The sequence below is a fragment of the Narcine bancroftii genome, chromosome 1, assembly GCF_036971445.1.
Source record: "Narcine bancroftii isolate sNarBan1 chromosome 1, sNarBan1.hap1, whole genome shotgun sequence".
Taxonomy (NCBI): Eukaryota; Metazoa; Chordata; class Chondrichthyes; order Torpediniformes; family Narcinidae; genus Narcine; species Narcine bancroftii.
In genome coordinates this window covers 191354726-191372763 of record NC_091469.1, presented here as the reverse complement: position 1 = coordinate 191372763, position 18038 = coordinate 191354726, and the positions used below count along the sequence as shown (strand labels likewise).

The following is an 18038-nucleotide window of genomic DNA, read 5'->3' as shown; positions in this document are numbered from 1 at the left end:
TTTTTTCCCCCCCCATCCTTTGTCTTCTGCAGCCTTGTGGAATTCATTGCCACAGAGGGCAGTGGAGGCAGGTTCATTAAATATATTTAAGAGGGAATTAGATATATTTCTTCAGTATAAGGGTATTAAAGGTTGCGGAGAGAAGGCGGGGACGGGGTACTGAACTTTAAGATCAGCCATGATCTCGTTGAATGGTTGAGCAGGCTCGAAGGGTCGAATGACCTACTCCTGCTCCTATCTTCTATGTTTCTATGTTTGAGTGGGAGTAGTTTCTACTCTGCTATTTTGTATGTGTGTGTGTGCGCCCGCGCCCAGATCAATGAGTGTTTGCACCCCTTCAACCATGGGAAGGGGAACAGCTGAGGCTTGGCAAAAGGCATGCATTTTGCAACAGATATTGAGAGGGAAAACTCAAACAAGGCTTGTGGAAAAGTCACTACCAACTTGCATTGTATGGTCAAACTAGAACATGTCCTGGTTCAAACTTGTAAAAAGCAAATGTAGAGGATCCAGATCAGGAAATGAAAGCAAGTCATATATTCCTTTACAACCAAGAAAAATTCCAAAGTGCTTTCCCGTCAATAAATCACCTCTGAAATATATTCACTGTTGGGCTCTAAGAAATGGAGTGCATTTCTCTTTTAGAGAAAGAATCAGGTAATGGCCAATTCATTTATATTTGTCCTGCTGGTTGAGGTCTTCACTGACGTGATCTGTTGTGGAAATGCTGTAAAGAAGTTTTCTGCATCCAGCTGGAAGCTCTGGTCTCTGTTTCATGCACAAAGGTGATTGTTCTAAAAGTGGATTATTGTCAGGGTATTGCATTGGAATAGTTACCATGGATACTATCAGAAGACTCTCTTGGGTGGTGTTTGAACCCAGGACCTTTTGGATCTAAAATGTGGGACACTTGCTACTGAACAATGGTGATAGTAGAGACAGAAAATCCAAAATTGTTTCCAAAACAATTAAATATGGTAGAGAGGGGATGACTTTGCCCATAATTTTGGGTTGCAACTAGAAACTGTTATTTAACCTTTTGCATTGTTTTTAAAGTTAATTCAGAAGCTTTACTCATTATTCCTAATTACTGGCAAGTAAAGGAAGTACAACCAACCATAATGTGTATATATTAAAAATAATATTTTGAATTTCTGTATTTAGTGTCTGCCTCTGGCCATCACGTTGAATATTGATGAGTAGGAACATTTTACAAATTTTGAAAAAAAGTGAGATACTATGGTTGCAAGAAATCCTGAAGAAAAATGGAAAATGCTGGAAATGCTCAGCAAGTCAGGGTGCATCTGTAGAGAGGAACAGGATCAAAGTGTCAGGTCGATGACCTTTCATCAGAACGAGTTTTAAACACATAAAGACAATGAAAATCGGGGAGGTAAAACAATGGATGTGGATATCAAGAACACTTTTTAGGGATGCAAGGCAAAAGGGGTGCTTGGTGTTCAGAAAATGAAATTAAAAATATTCAAACCCCTACAACTGCTGCAGTTGGGACAAATGAGGTTGTGATCTGAAATAGGGTTCCAACAGGGTTGTTCATTCCGAGCAGTAATCAGCTGGGATAGGTCAGCTGTTTCCGTGGATTAATTTTGTTTATTTCTCAACCAACCACACTAACATATTTAGTTATTGCTGCTTGGGAGTGAATTTTTTTGAGGTGTTCACAGTCATGAAAGATGGTAATAAATGTGTGTTCTTTCACTATGGCACAAAGTATACTGAGATCAGGGATGCAAAAATGCATTATCCAGTGATCTCCCTTTGTCAGATTTGCTGTAGTTTGATATGGAACAGTTTCCATGCACATTCCACATGTTCGGAGACAAACAACAAAAAGCAGTTGGGTTCTGCCAGTGAAATCTCTTTCTATCTTTAAATCTCCCAACTCTGGTCAAGTGATGTCACTAATTATATGGAACTTTGCCCATAAGGTGCTGAAAGATAAGCAAAAGAGATAAAGACTTATCTTTAAGGCCATTCTAGTGAGATCCTTTGACTGGTAATAATCTAATAAATTTGAGTTCCCAAACAATAGTACCACACTTTTGAAAGAGAGATTTATGGGACTTGCACACAGTCAAGAATATCCTGCTTTTGCCTTTTTTGATTTCTTCTTCTCTTCCCCCCCACCCCTTGAAGAAGAGCTCAAGGCCGAAGCATCAGCAATATATCTTTGTCTCCTATATGTCTGAGACTGTCTGATCTCAGAAGCTAAGCAAGCTTAGGCCTGGTCAGTTCTTGGAGGGAAGATTGCCTACAAACACCAGGTGCAGTAGGTTTCTGAAAGGGGTGCTGGACAAGGTGGCGACTCTCTGCTTTACGGTAGACAAAAGTTAAAGAATTTCATATATGTTGCATTCTAAATGTAGTACGTGACAATGATAGAATTTTATCTTTAGATGTTGAAAAGACCAGATGAGTTCCTCCAGCACTTCAGTGTGTTTACCACAGTCAAGAAGGCTTTGAATGTTTGACTGTTGATATCAATGTTGACCATTCTGATCAATTAATATTTGCATTTCTTCTCTTTTCTCTTTAATCAGTGAAATGGCAGCAACAACTGCACTCTCTTTTCCTTTAACCGTTGCCATATCAACTGGAAAGAAAACAAGTGAAATACACAGAAATAAGGGGCTCAAACAAATGAATTGATTACTTCAGCAAAGCACTACAGAATGCTGCTTGTATTGGTACACAGCTCCGAAATAAATCACCATTGTACAGGGTAGGGTGAGCCTTTGAATGCTTTGCTTCTGTGGCTGCCTCCTTGGAACATACTATGATCTATTTTAATGAGCCTGTGTGGCTCTAATATGTTTAATCTGCAGAGTGGCAACATTGTGCTGGAATTTAGTTGGGCAGAGAAGGTGGGGCAATGCAAAGTCAGGATGGGACAAGGTGACATGACCCTGATCCATTGAGCTGAATGGCCTTCAGTGTTGTAAAAATTCTGATTTTTATTCTAATAGGGGAATTTTAAGGAAGAATGTTGAAAAGATAAAATATTGACATTAAACCACTTCTAATGTGATGAATCAGTAGTGTAGATGCATTTGCTCTGGTTCTGCACTTTTATAGTAGACAAAAGAGGGATCTGTTCTTCCTTAACACTGCAGCATTTATTGACAAACTGGCTATATTGTGAAAATGATCCTTTCTTTCTCCTATTCGTGTCTGTTCCAGAGTGACCCAATGTATTTCATAGGCACTGGCCTGCAACCCCAGTAAAGTGAAAGGGTGGATAAAAAGTGCAATGGGCTTGTATTTCTTTCTATGTCCCCACATTCATTTGTCTGGCGTGTGTTGAGCAAGATAACAATAAATTATTGAGCAAATGCATGACTGAAATCAGCTTTCATAGACCCAGCATTGTGCAAGGCCACAATTGTTTGGGGTTGATGAATGCTGCTAGTCACAGAGCCTGAGCAGGGAATATTCTAGTCTCAAGCCACACATTAATAGTGTAATTATAGCGGTGGCTCTGACTTCAGATGATTAAGATTCAGCAATAGGATGAGGTCTGTACTATTGCAAGGAATGCTGATGTGTTGCATTCCCAGTGAGTTGTGTGGACTCAAACTGGGTCAATATTGTCCTCCTGTAATCTCAAGATCTTTTACCTTGCAGCTAAATGCAGGCATCATGTTCCCTGACAGGTAGCTTCTAGAGCACAAATAACTAAAAGAAAGAAAATAAATAAATAGATAAAGTATTAACTTGTGGGTCTATAAACTTGCTGTGAGATAAGTCACTTAATCCTGTAAAATCGACCCAGAGAATTATTTCACCTTGTGTCTGAATGCCCCTTTCCAATAGAGGAGTAAAACTAATAACCAATTTCTAAAAGGTCCAGAATGAGGATTGGGGCAACAGAAATAAATCTTCAAAGACACTGGGTGGGAAATTGGAAAGAAAACGTGTTCAACACTTTTTGGACATTTGACTGCAGATGAATAACATTTAAAATTTGCTGGGGAGGACCAGCTAACCCACAAGGAAGCAACTGTTTCAACATTTGTTTCTGCAACTGCCTGAGTTTTTTGGTGTGGTTATCTGAGGAATGTCAGACAGCAGGACTCTCTGCTTCTCTCTGTCCCAGTGCTGTTCCCTATAACCAGACAAGCAGAGAAAATGCAGGTGTTGAAATTCTGTTTCTGTGGTGCACGTTCCACAGATATTTGAAGTTGAAGGGGTAGTGAGAAATATCAAGAGTACATCAGTTCTTTGAATGACTCTTCCAAAAAGTACACTATCTCTGCTCCCAAAGGCACGTGTGTCTCAATAGATGGGGTTATCTGGTGGACTGCATATGCTCTTGTGCTTTCATTCTACTCCCTGTCATTTTTTTTATTTCTTGCGCTTACAAGAGTGAAGAATGGCAGTGCTTTTTTTTAGGTACCCAGGTATTAATCACAGTCCAGATCTCCAGCTTTCTTGCTTTCTGCAGTGCTATAACATTGGTCTCCAGAAGATTGTGACTAGATCCATGGATTGAGATGAATTTCCTTACTCACTTCTGATTAATGAGAGCATAATTATCCAAAAATATCAATGGAGTATGGAAAATGGTAACTTTTTGTGAGTTGCCTGCATGGCACACAAAACCAAGCACCTCACTGTATTTCTGTACACCAAGCTATAAATAATTAAATCAAATCCTACATCTGATTGCACCCAGTGCTGCTGTTGGGATGGGTTTCTGTGTAAATATGGAGAAATTGGAAGCAGAGCAGGAACTATTTAACTGCCATCTGCAGTCAAATACCACATTACTTCTCGCCATAGAAACTCCGATGAAGACTGGGTTTTGGGGAGTAGCTGTGGGACTGAGTCATGAATTTGAAGGGAGAAGTCTAGCACAGCAAGGAGGAAGTGTTCTAAGAATATCACCTACTCGTAATGATCATGTAAGTCTGTAGACAGCATCTTTTACATTATAATTATTTTGAGATGAGGAAGAAGGCTGATTGAGAGGGCTCCCTTTGCGTTGCTAACAGAATTTTGGATTGGTAGTTTTGACAAAATCATGAAGTACTGAGAAATGCATTTCTTAGCATTAACATTGTTGCTTGAAACACAATCAAACACTTCATCCTGATATTGCACTCTCAGCCTATTATTGTAACAAAAAAACTAGTTCAACAAGGTCTGTTCATTCCTTTGGCAGCTTCATGTGATTGTAATGTTAAAACTACCAATCTACTTTGCACAATTGTTGCTGTATCCTACCTTGAATGCACAATCTTGATATTTCTCACAAGGCATATTTCTTGAGGTATGCATTTTCATGATGTGCCCTTGAACTAGAAGTGCAAAGAGAACCTTGGTTCACTGAAGCAGGGAGAGAATCGGCCATTTCCTTGTGTTCTAGGCCATTCATCCTCTTCGTTTCATTCTCATCACTCTTTTTGCTGACCCCACCTTGTTCAGGAAGGGAGCCACCCTACACACCAGCCTGTTCATTCTCCCTCTTGGATTCATTATAATAGGATACCTCCCCCCCCCTCCCCCCCCCCCCCCCACCCAAAGCTTGCTGGCACCCAGACCTAGAGTCCCACAACTGGTGACGAAAGGGAAACCTTGCAGCAGTCGGTTGATCTGTAGAATCAAACTGACGGAACAGTTATCATTGATGGCAAATTCATGGTTTTTACATTGAAATATGTTTGGATGGTAAATATTTGTTGTAACCATGGTGCTTTATCTTGCATGACACTAAGGCAGTAGGAGACAGGAACTGTGCAAAAATTATATCAACCTTCTCTCCACAGGGAAATGAGTACAACAGTTTCACTAGATGGGTGTGGGGTTAAAACCATGTTAAATATGTAATGTCTTTGTGTGTGTTTACACTGTGCTAAACTGCTCCATGGGTGGAAATTCTAACCACAGGGGTACTTCCCATTAACACATGTAGGAAAGAATTCCATATATTCTATCCAAGATGATCTTTCCAGACAAATTTTTGAAAAGAGAGAGACATGGGCATTTGAGCTGCACATTCTCACCAACCTGAGAATCCTTTGAAGGTCCAAACCAAGTTGGTGACCACAGCTGTCAACCATACGCTGACAACAGTGAAGAAGAATGGATTCATTTTTTGATTGAGAGAGAAAAGTGACCCAATCCCATTTGATGCTATTAACATTTCCCTGGACAGGCAGTGGAAACTGGTGTGCAATGTTTGGAGAGAACAATCCAGCAACTTTTTGTGTCCATGTGTGCAAATGTTCATTGTGATGCTGTTGGAAAAGAGAATTCCCAATACTCCTGCTCTCCAATAATAATGATATCAAACAGACAGTCCCAACACTTGCATGGGTGAAGGGCACATGGTTAGTATAGTGAATAGAGCAACACTATTATAGCACCAGTGACCTGGATTCAAATCTGGCACTGTTTGCAAGGAGCTTGTATGGTCTCCTCATAACCATGGGGATTTTACACAGGTACTCTGGTTTCCTCCCACCCTCCAAAAATGTACACGATTGGGTAGGTTAATTGTGAGGTACAGGTTCCAATGTCCAGAACCTGCTTCTATTGTGTTGTAAATAAATAAATGTTACAGCTTGTAATTAAACCATTAGTTTTGATCTACATAGTCATTGTTTTAATGGAGCTGTGGAGGCATTACACATTAATATAGGAATGGGGCATTGGATTAGGTTTCTTCATGATCGTTGAAGAACATTGATTATTGCTTGATGAGATTTTAGTTTTGTTTGTAGCACAAAATCTGTCTTCTCTGACTCTAAATGAAGTTCATTTATCCAGGGGCTCTCCATGTACCGTAATGATGAGCAAGCCTCAGTAGCAAGGAATGATGGTATTGACCTATCTCTGTACTACTTGCATGCACCAAGTTTAGGCATGTCACTGTTTTATTGCAATAGACCAGCATGGCTGCCCTGATTTTTGTGAGTGATATTAAATTATCGATTGGAAATGAGCAAATTTGTTCTAAATTTTGGAGGATGCAAAGTCTGACTTTTGAACCTGCATGCAAAACTGCTGTTCCTATAGAGGGACATCCAAGAATGCTGGAGATTTTCCTCCATCACTAGTGACTGATACAGCTGGAAGCCTAAACAAAGAACCATAGCAAAGTCCAAGGTTGAAAAACTAAACTTCAGGAGCACAGAGACCAATTGGTGTTTTATGTAATGGCCATTGTGCACTGTCATTTTAAAACTGCTGACTATTAAGGTGAGCCACATTTCAGCTTCTGGCAGATTTAAGGTTAGGATGAGGCAATTTTTGGAGGCAACTTGAAATAAAAGCAGAAAGGAGGGGGTAGTTTGAACGTTTACTCAAAGAGACCATGCCACACATAGTAATGGCGGCAAAGGCCAAACTTGTGAGTAAAGCTGGCAATCACAACCACTTTTTGAAAGTATAAAAGGGATCAACAAGAAGATGGGATATGAGCAATGTGGTAGTTCTGTGCATGGGCAAACCTTGTGTGATCCTATGGACAGAGCTCTGCCATGTTCTTGCTTTGAAAGTGACATTAAATGGAAAATGTAAGGTAGTTTGGATGCTCCACATATGTGAGTTGAATTTTATCTTGCAAAAATAAACCATTATCTCTTTTGATACATATGCCTTAACACATTCATGAAGACACTTAACTCAGCATTACACTGAAGTTCAGCTCCCTACACTGCTATTGTGATCCATAACCTTGTGATATGGCAGGAGAGCTGTTGTTGAACCCAATAAGTAGGGCTAGTAAGGATGATGGATTTTGTTTACTGTCCAACAACCATGCCCCCCCCCCCACCACCAACACTCCAGCATCATAGGGAGGGAGGGGTGGATTCATCTTACAAGCTCATCACTGTCTTTGTTTGCATCATAGGATTTTGCAGAGGGCAGATTACACCTGGTTGTGGTTAAAGAAAAGGACAATTTTGAAATTGTACAATGTTTTTTAGAATTGTATATGGTTCATAAAATTACTTTTGAAATATGGTAATTCAGATCACTAGGGTCTTATTTATTTAGACATGCAAAGTGGTAAGAGGCCATTTTGGCCCATGAATCCGTGCTGCCCAATTTACACCCAATTAACCTATACATCTGGTACATTTTGAACAGTGGGAGGAAACCAGAGTCCCTGGGGAAAGCCCATGCAGATACAGGAAGAATTCCTTACAGGCAGTGCTGGGATTGTAAAGGTGTTGTGCTAACCATTTTGATGTACAATTCTTATTAATTATAAGAAACATTGGCCGGGAAGCTGGGGAGAATTGGTATTCGAGGTAATATTGTGCAAACTTGTATGTCCTGGAAGATTTGTGTTGAACCTCATCTTAACTTGCAAAGATACTCCAACTGTGTATTATTCCCTTGGTATTGCACTGAGTGTCGACCTGGATTGCATTTCTAACCAATTCATCCAGTGACATATTCTGTTTAAGAACTGTTTCACTTTCCTAACCTAGATTACCTGGGAGTTGACTTTTTTAATGCAGATAGCAGTTTTTGTATGAATGACATTGTGGAGCAAATGCTGTTGTTTTACCCCCATGATGGACAATATACAAATGTATTTTGTGCTTAATCTACATGCATCTTGAGGGAGCAAGACAATGAAAATCAAATACCATTTTGAAAAAGACTTTCAAAATAAATTAGCATGGTAAACTGAAAACAAAGTAGAGAAGAACTTGCTTTATGTTTAAATAAGACTGGAAACAACAAATGCTTGTTGTCAGCATATCAATTGGAAAATCAGTCTCTAATGTTTAAGATTCCATTATCCAACAAGTTGATCTTCAGCTCAATACTTAAATATTAATATAAATGTACTATAAAGTGTAAGAACAGTGAAAAGATGAGGATCTGGCAAGCAGATGTGAATATACTTAATCTTATTTAAAGATAAGCAGAACGAGTAAAATTGTTTTTGAAAAAAATGTATATCTTGAGGGAGGCATTGCATAACGTTTCTAAAAGTGGCGCTGGCAGCTGCAGAAGCAGGTCTAGTATGATATCACAATGGGGAAACTCCAACCACGTGTGATACATAGGGTTTTTTTAAAAAAAAAATCAGAAACTGAACTGTGTGGTGGTCAGAGTGGGGTGCATTGCTCTGACAACCCTCCAACTGAATTTGCAGAAGTTCTGTGGTTGTGGGTTCTTCCTAATTTACCCAAACAGAAACTCAGAACTGAGTCATGGAAGACCACATCATGGAACTCTTTGAAAACTGGCCAACAGTGCGTATATTTTAAAAAAAAAACACCCAGGCAACACAGCCCGGCATCAGTGTAAGTTGCCTTTTCTTTTTCCCCCAAAAGTTGTCCTCGGGGTCATTCCAGAGGCTGTTCTCTCCTTCCTGTTAACATTTTATTCAGTTGGGCATTTTCAATAGATGAGCAACTTAAACTGAAACCAAATCAAGTCATCTTTATTTATTGTTCATACCATACTTGCATGGTAAAGACGAGATGGTGTCTGTCCAGGAGCATGGAGCGCATTTACATAAGTTAGAATAGAAGTTAAAAACATTAAAATATTAAGACATTTACAGTAAAAGTCCACGATACACTATCCACAAATGTTCTAGATATTCAGGAGCCTGATGGCTTGGGGGGGGGGGAATAAAACTGTGGCCCAATCTGGACATAAGGGCCCAAGTGCTATGGTACCTCCTACCAGATGGCAATTTACGTGAGGGGTGTGCGAAGTAATTTACAATGTTTATTGCCTTTTTGCCAACATTAATTGTTGTAGATATACTTCATGGAAGGAAGAGAGCCCCCAATGATCTTTTCCGCTGATTTCACTCACCTCTGCAGGGTCTTTCGGTCCAAGTTGGTACAGCTTCCAAGCCAGGTGGTGATGCAGTTGCACAGGATGCTCTCAATACGTTCTCTGTAGAATGTAGTGAGGATGGAGGGTGGAAGGTGAACTTTCCTCAGCCTTCATAGGAAGCAGAGGCATTGCTGGGTTTTCTTGGCTATGGAGCTAGTGTTAAGGGACCAAGTGAGATTCTTGATGAGCCGTCAATGGTCAGCGGAGCGTGGTCACCTTTGGCCTTCCTTAAATTGACAAGCTTCTCTTTTGTTTTATAAATGTTCAGATTCAGGTTGTTGGTTCTGCACTTGTCCATTAGTGACTGCACCTCATCTCTATTTGCTGACTCCTCATTCTTATTATTAAGGCCCACCACATCAGTAAACCTGATGATGTGGTTCGAGCTGTGTTTAGCTGCACAGTCATGGGTCAGCGGAGTGAACAGCAAAGGACTAAGCACGCAGCCCTGGGGGGGGGGGGAGGTGGGCCCTATGCTCAGTGTGATGGTCTTGGAAGTGTTGTTACCAATCTGGTAACAAGAGCTAATGCCCTACATTTTTAGTTTCTCATCAAAACGTCTCTCTTTTAAAGTCAAAGTTGCCAACTACAATCATAGTTTATTCCACTCCATCACTGGTGCTCTGCCCAAAAACACTGGCTATCCTTTCTCAACTCTTTTAAGATGCTGCTTAAAACCTTACACTTTGCCAAGCTGTTGGGAGAACATAAACATAGAACAGTACAGCACAGTACTGGCCCTTTGGCACTTGATGTTGTGCCGAACCATATATTTTTTTTTTAAACAAACTACTAAACCCTCCCTACCCTGTAGTCATCTATTTTTTCTTCCATCCATGTGTCTGTGTAAGAATCTCTTAAACACCCCTAATGTTTCAGTCTCAACCATCATCCCTGGTAAGGCATTCCAGTCACCCACAACTCTTCATGGTGGGGGGGAAGGAAACTTGCCCTAATGTCTCCCCTCGACTTCCCTCCCTTCACTTTGTACATGTGTCCTCTGGTGTTTGTTATCCCTGCCCTGGGAAACAGACACTGGCTATCCACCCTAACTATGTCTCTCATAATCTTGTAGACAAAAGACTTGGAGTTGCGTTCAGCCTAGGATGTTGCTCTTCACAAAACCTATAAGGTTTTTGGAGAGTGCAAGCAACAGTTCACTGGGGTAATTCTGTGGCTTAAAGGGTTAAATTCTGAGATCCTGATGTATAAATTTGGCTTGTACTCCCTATCACTTAGAAGGCATTGAAACCAGGGATTGATTTTATGAAATAAGTAGTTGGTTGGAAATTTAAAATAAATTTGTTTAACACAGTGCAGCGAATCGCAACAATGCGATCGCTACTCTGTCGGAAGAGCAATTTGCTGATTCTGTCTCCACTGATAAAACAAAAAAATTCTTCTGTTTTATCACAACGAGATTAAGCAGCCTTATCAACAGGAAGTTAAAATGAAGCTACCTGTGGTCTTCAGAAAATTGGGAGTGGCAGGCTGGAATAGTAATTGGAGCCTCATAATCGTACACATTAGATTAGTCTAAGAACTAGGGAGTGGAAAGGGAGTACAGGCTATTAGGGCCACGTGAAAATGTCAACAGCTGTTCAGGCAACTACTTCCCTTTATTTTCTGCAAATGGTCTGTGATGGTGTGTCAATGAATTTGATATTGGGTCAAGTGTACAACACTCATAGTGCAGGCAGCTCTTCAGCTGTGCCTCCGCTAATTCTTTGGGAGTACCATCCTTCCCCATAAATTACACTACCTCAGATAGTTGTCTAATTCCACTGAGGAACTTCTTGTTGAATCTATTTCAGTTACTCTTTCAGGAAGTGCCATGTGAACTTTAGGCAAACCACTCTGGTTCTTTTGCCTGGGTGATAGAGAATAGCAATAGTGGCTGAGATGTTGACATACCGAAACTGATTTTTTTGTTGTTGATTCCCAAAGACAAAAAATGGGAGCTTTCCCTTGGCTCCTTGCTCTGTTTAGAACTTGATGATAATGACTTTATTGTCATAAATCATACAATGTACTTGTGCATCAAAATTACTTGCTGCAGCTGAATATTTACTTTGTGAAACAAAAATGACTTGTTTAAATAAAAACCATTCCAATCATATATTTAATTAAATTGAGAAGAATTGATAAATATTTGGTTATCCTATGTGGAAAGAAAAAAATGACTTTGCAATCATGTAGCCAATCCTATCGTGGTGTTGGAGCAGACCAGGATTAACAAAGGATGTAACAAGGGAAGGTTCAAGATCACAATAGAAATAAACTGTTGGTGAACCTAGATATGCTGGTCTTTGTGGTTTGGTACAATCTGTTTGAAGGTTACTGTGAGAAGATATTGTGACCAGTGTGATGGGATGCTTTATGATGTTGGATGCTTTTTTTGAGCAGAGACTCACATAGATGCCATCAATGTATGGGAGGTCAAAGCCTGTGATGGACCTGGCTATGTTTGTTACCTTCTAGAGCCTGGTGTTCCAGGGAATTCAAATTCCCAAACCAGGCTGTGATGCAACTAGTGCACTTGTAAAGGTTTGATAGAGTTATCAACAACATTCCAAACCTCAGCCTCCTTAGAAAGTGGAGGTGTTGGTGTGCCTTCTTCATGTTTGCCTTGATGTGCTGGCTCCAGGAGAGATTCTCTGAAATGTGGTCTCCCAAGAAGTGAAGGTTCTAAACCTTCATCCCATCAGTATGGACAGGAACTTGGTCCCTTGGCCTCTACTACCTGAAATCAACAATAAGCTCCTTGGACTTGATGTCCTTGTTGTTGATTACCATGATGTGGACTTGATGAGATTGTTGTTCTGGCACAACCCAACCAGGTTCCTGATCTCCATTCTGTATTCTGACCCATTTTCAATTATTTGGCCAACATCTTTTACTTCATCATCAACTGTGGTTAATACCAGGCACTGAGAATCTATTCTCTCTGCCTATTCAATAGTTGCTTGACTTTGAGCACATCTCACAATGCAAAGGTGTTTTGATCTTGTGAATTCATGTGCTATATAGTAAAGCTTTGACTAAATCCATTCCTGATTTTTGTTGCATACCACTCAGACTCTGCATAGTAAACTTCTGATTTCCTAGGAACAAAGCCAAATTAAAAAAGACACTGAGCTCAGTACTGCACAGACACTCATCTCAAGAAGGAGTCCGTCCCTTTTAATTATTGACAGATTTGACACACCACCTCCATTTTAATTGAAAGGTAAGCAGAATACTAAGCACACACTCACCAGGCTCTCTGTGGATGGATCCTTTCCACATTATAACAACTGCAGGACATGTTTACTTGGCATCTTTAACAAAATAAATTGTATTGGGCATCTTCTTGGAAGCCTAAACAAAACTGATTGGGATATTATGGTAAATGATCACAAAGGGCACATTTTAAGGAGTTTTAAAGGAGGAAAGTAGTTTTGCTTGGGGGGGGGGGGGGGGAGGGTGGAAATTCTGGAGCCCAATCTTGCACAATAGTATTCAACCTGGAAACCATCCTGTTCACCCATTGAGCCATGCTGACCATTACACTAATTCTACACAACCAATTAAAAAAAAAAAATTTAGTACAGTAGAAGCCAATTCCAACCATTTAAACCCATGCTGCCCAATTGCACCAAAATTAACCTACAACTGGAGCACCCAGAGAAAACTCATGCTGACGCTGGGTGAACGTACAAACTCCTTACAGACTGTGTCTGGTTCAAACCTAGGTCACTGGTGCTGTAATTGTGTCGAACTAACTGCGATGATAACATTGCTGCCCCACATTCCCAAAGGCTCCTACCAGATTGTACTGCACTCCTACAAGCCAGGATGTAGTAAAGCACCCAGATAGCTCACCAACTAAGGTAGCTGTAGACGAGGCTGTCAGTGGTGGAGCAAAGAAAATCAGTGAGGTTTAAAATGCTGCCTTGGGAGGGGTTCCAAGATCACGGAAGGTATCTTATAATCCAGCCCATTTCAGATATAAGGTAATATCTTGTCTTTCTCCAGGCAGTTATTTATGTTTCAGGCAGTAAATGGAAATTGATTTCAGCACAGGCCCAGCAAATTGAGAATTTTAATGATTCACTGAGTGCATCATGTAAGAGCGCACACTCTGAAGAAGAAGCCTTGTTCACCATAATGGCTCGTTAATGTTTGACAAGCCTTTCCTCCTTCACCTCCAGCACCTTAATGACATGATTAAGTAATGTGACAGAAAACTCTCTTACTTGCAGTTCTATCACCATCCACAAAACAGCCACTTGATTTTGACCCCATGAGCCACTCTAAACATTAATTTGCTCTACTGTCAGTGCACTGTGACTGCAGTGGGAGCTTCAATTACCTGTATTTGCTTAACTTGCTGTCTATACCACGTGGGACAAAAGTCACTGGCAAACCATGACATGGCAACTGGGGTATGGACAATAAATATTGACCTTAACAGTACCTTAGTTTAGCATGAATAAAACCACAAGAGAGCTCTCTGGTCATCTTGGAGATCATCCATAAATCTCATCCTTTTTAAAACCACAAAATTTGAAATACACACTCTTACTTAAATATGAACGTTCTACATTTGATGTAACACTAAATGTGTGAAATATGTCTTCCCATTACTTTAGGATTTGTAGGTAGTCTGCTATTATAATGCTACCAGGTGCATGTAATAAATGACAAAAGACTAATTCATCCTAGTTTATTTGAATAGGTTTCATTACTTACTGATTCCTACTTGCTTATTGGTCACACCCCTGTTCCCTCTGTTGACAGTGGTACATGAGAGACCATCACAGGACTGGCTCCTCCTGAGAATTGACAGCCTCTTGAGCTGGTGTCTGTTTGAGGAACTATAGGATAAATCCCCAGACAACAGTCTCCAACAAATGGAACAAGCCACATACCACAGTTGTGGAACAGGTCATTCCAAAGACCAGTTAAATGCACTGGAGAGGTGTTGTCTCTGCAAAGCACCTATGGGGATGGTCATCCCCTTCACACAGAGGGAGAAAAAGAGCCTCTATGGTTATTATTGGATTATAATGACAATGAGATAGACAACAGACTCGCCAAGGCAAATAGCGCCTTTGGAAGACTACACAAAAGAGTCTGGAAAAACAACCAACTGAAAAACCTCACAAAGATAAGCGTATACAGAGCCGTTGTCATACCCACACTCCTGTTCGGCTCCGAATCATGGGTCCTCTACCGGCACCACCTACGGCTCCTAGAACGCTTCCACCAGCGTTGTCTCCGCTCCATCCTCAACATCCATTGGAGCGCTTACATCCCTAACGTCGAAGTACTCGAGATGGCAGAGGTCGACAGCATCGAGTCCACGCTGCTGAAGATCCAGCTGCGCTGGATGGGTCACGTCTCCAGAATGGAGGACCATCGCCTTCCCAAGATCGTGTTATATGGCGAGCTCTCCACTGGCCACCGTGACAGAGGTGCACCAAAGAAAAGGTACAAGGACTGCCTAAAGAAATCTCTTGGTGCCTGCCACATTGACCACCGCCAGTGGGCTGATATCGCCTCAAACCGTGCATCTTGGCGCCTCACAGTTTGGCGGGCAGCAACCTCCTTTGAAGAAGACCACAGAGCCTACCTCACTGACAAAAGGCAAAGGAGGAAAAACCCAACACCCAACCCCAACCCACCAATTTTCCCCTGCAACCGCTGCAATTGTGTCTGCCTGTCCCGCATCGGACTTGTCAGCCACAAACGAGCCTGCAGCTGACGTGGACTTTTTACCCCCTCCATAAATCTTCGTCCGCGAAGCCAAGCCAAAGAAAGAAGAATACAAGACTATAATTGCTCACTGTTGCCTGCATTTGGACGAACTACATGTGCAATTAGATTACTTTGGAGGTATTTTTGGTAAAATAATTTGTTTTATCAGAACATGAGCAATTGGCAAAATAAAATTGTTACTTTTATTTAAAGAAATCTCCTTTTCTATGAGAGTTTATTGCACAAGTGCAATGAACACATGCACAACAAGTCTTTTTAGCTGTAGCCAAACAGGTACACAAGATGCACCAATTACGGTGGTGTAGATTAAATGACCACAACATGCCAAGAGGGGAAAAAGGGATCATAAATATAAAAGGGTAGTTAATGCTTTTAAAATAAAGTGACATTTCAAGAGTACAAATATATCTTTTGATGGTTCCAGACTAGTTTCTGGTCAAGGTTAGGGTGGTATTTAGAGCTTATTTGAATGTCTGTTAATTAACTTTTTTGAAAAAGGGAGTTAAAGTCTTAATTACAGCTTGGTCATCATGGACGAGTTGGGCCAAAGGCCCTGTTTCTATGTTGCATTGCTCTGACTTTGCAAAAGATGTCAGTGCCAGTGGGGTCATGTGATCAAACATCCAGGAGTAAGTCCATTCAGAGCTGGCAACTTTCATCCTACACTATTCCATGGTGGATCTTGTGTGTTATCCAGACGGCCAGTTTCAGTCAGCAACCTATATATTGCACAGGCCTGTTGACAATGATCAATTCTGAGACTGCCCGTCCTTGGTGTTCATTCCTGTGACTATCCTGAGAAACATTATTCCTGTGTCACCATAGTGATACACTCTCTACTTTCCTGTGGCTGCCTCACTGTTCATTAATACTGAGGGAAAGTCACCTGATAGGGGACATTCTAATTACCCAGAACCCACCGAGTTAAGTCAGCAGGAGAATTTATGCTGAACACATTTGTTATGGAGAAATACAAAAATTGCAGATGCTGGAATCTTGAGGAAACCATGAGAAATTGGAGGTCAGGCAGCATTGTGGAGAGAAATGGTCATCCAACATTTGGGACCCTTTATCAAGTCTAAAATAGGAAGGAGTGATATCCAATGTATCGGGGGCAGTGAGGAAGAAGGGGGAAGAGGCTGAGGTATTGGACAGAGGGTAGGAGATGTGGAGAATATTTATTGGCCATGGTAGGCTATCTCCTCTTCTAAGACAATGCTCAGTCTCTTCTGGTTCACCTATTTTATCTTTGTTTTGATAAAGGGTTTCAAGGTTGACAATTTCTGACTGACTCCAGTTCCCCCAGTAATTATTTATTTGATCAAGATTACAGCATCTGCAGCTTTTATGTTCCCCTTCTGTTTGATCAGAGAACAAAGAATGTCAGACTGGAGCTTGTTGACCACCACATTGTGAAAGAATTATTTAAATTTATGAAATAACATCACAATATTCGAACAAATATGGGAACCATACATGAAATACAATAGAGAAATCCTACCATGGACCTCCACCACCTAAAATGACAGAAGGAGAAGACAACGAAATGAACTGACTCAGTATATAAAAGTAAAAGATAAAAATTTCTTGTTTATTTTATTAAGTGACGACATTGTTTAACAGGTTTAATGTATCTTAGATTGAACTTTGAATAAATGGGAAGGGGGGAAAGGGAGGGAGGGAGGGAAGGGAGGGGGGAAAAGGGGAGAAAATGACACTATATATTCAAGAGAAAAATGTCTGTATGTATTTTGGTCAGTATAGTTTATTGTGTGAAAAATTATAAAAAAAAAACAGTCCTTTTGTAATATACTCCCATCCCTCCAGAAAGCTCCAGGCCCAGCTGCCAGTACAGCAGTCAGCGTAGCTTGAATCTCTGCACCACCACTTCCTGCCCTTGAACGTGGCCATGTTGGGGCTGAGATTATCATCTGTCTCCCATACTGTGTGTTTCTCCAAGGATGTCTGCAAGGAGAAGCAGTGGCCTTTGTTGAAATTCAACCCAAAGCTACAGCTATGTCCCCGGTGGACTGTTCCTGGATCCGTGCACACAGACAAAAACTAACTGCTGCCAGATAATCATGCACTCTATGAAAGATGCACGGAGTCTGCTGGTCTTCAGTTGTGGGGAGCTGACTGCAATGAAGTGTTGTCATCTGGCACATTCCATGCAGGATTATGTGCTGAGGGAGGGTCTGAAGCTTGGTACAGTGTGGTGGTACACCACCGGCCTACTGCAAGGGGCAACACCTGTACCTGCAGGAGTGTAAGGGGACAGGACCACACTTGGCCGGCTGTCAATCAGTTGGCCTGAAGGGATCGAGCCCCATCTGGTCGGGTGTCAATCACCTTCTGGGATATAAGCCTGCGTCGGCCTGCCGAGGCCTCACTCAGAGTTGCTGCAGCTACAGCCAGCCTGGTTCTGTGAAAGTCTT

General features: G+C 41.1%; 1 protein-coding gene across 7 annotated transcripts in view; it reads left to right on the top strand.

Annotated features, from left to right (window-relative positions):
* The window catches only part of LOC138736365 (ral guanine nucleotide dissociation stimulator-like), a 152219-nt gene that overhangs the window by 104237 nt on the left and 29944 nt on the right, over positions 1–18038 (top strand). The gene's annotated exons all lie outside the window — the stretch shown is intronic.